Below are 687 nucleotides of genomic sequence, written 5' to 3'. Positions count from 1 at the left end.
AGGTGGATTTTTGTTTTTTTATTGTTGTATCTTTTTGTTTTTCCCCCATTTTTTTGTTTATTTTGGATTTTCATGGGCACTTGACAATTGATTTTGGTCCTTTTCTCAGTAAAAAATAAAAATAAAGCGTGTCCTGCCCCCCCATAGTCTCTGTTCCTGGATGTTTTATTCATCAAATGATACAATATATCGGTGATCTGATCAGCTACACATTACACCCTCTGCTTTTATATTAAAGGGGAACTCCTGACAAAATGGTTTTATATTTGAAGGAGAACTATGAGGTCAGTGTTTTTCCCCATAGTTCTCCTCAGGGTCGGGGGAGGACACAAACTAGCGTCCTCCCGTCACCCCAGGCTCAGTATATAGGGAGCTGTAGCACGCGGTATACTGAGACGCCGCAGCTGAAGCGGATCCCGACAATTAGGTCTGGATGCGCCCAGCTGCGTGAGTGACAGCTGGCTCCTCCTATCTAGAGGCTGTACCCGCCCCCTCCCCTGCCAGTCAGCGCTGGCGGAGCGGGGAGGGGGGGAATCCAACCTGTCACGGCAGAGAACTGTGACAGGATCGAGAGGTGAGCGAGCGCCGGTATGTGTTCTCTCACCTCCCGATCTACTGAGCCGACCTGTGACAGTCTCATTGTCACAGGTCGGCTAGAACTATGAGGTGAGTGAAAAGCACCCCCCT

General features: G+C 48.9%; 1 protein-coding gene across 1 annotated transcript in view; it reads left to right on the top strand.

Annotated features, from left to right (window-relative positions):
- Positions 1 to 687, top strand: part of DDOST (dolichyl-diphosphooligosaccharide--protein glycosyltransferase non-catalytic subunit) — a 13,362-nt gene that overhangs the window by 11,504 nt on the left and 1,171 nt on the right. The window lies entirely within an intron of this gene.

This window comes from Nanorana parkeri, unplaced genomic scaffold (assembly GCF_000935625.1).
Source record: "Nanorana parkeri isolate BGI_ZX_2015 unplaced genomic scaffold, ASM93562v1 scaffold3303, whole genome shotgun sequence".
In the NCBI taxonomy this organism is placed as follows: domain Eukaryota; kingdom Metazoa; phylum Chordata; class Amphibia; order Anura; family Dicroglossidae; genus Nanorana; species Nanorana parkeri.
This window is presented reverse-complemented; position numbering and strand designations above follow the sequence as displayed.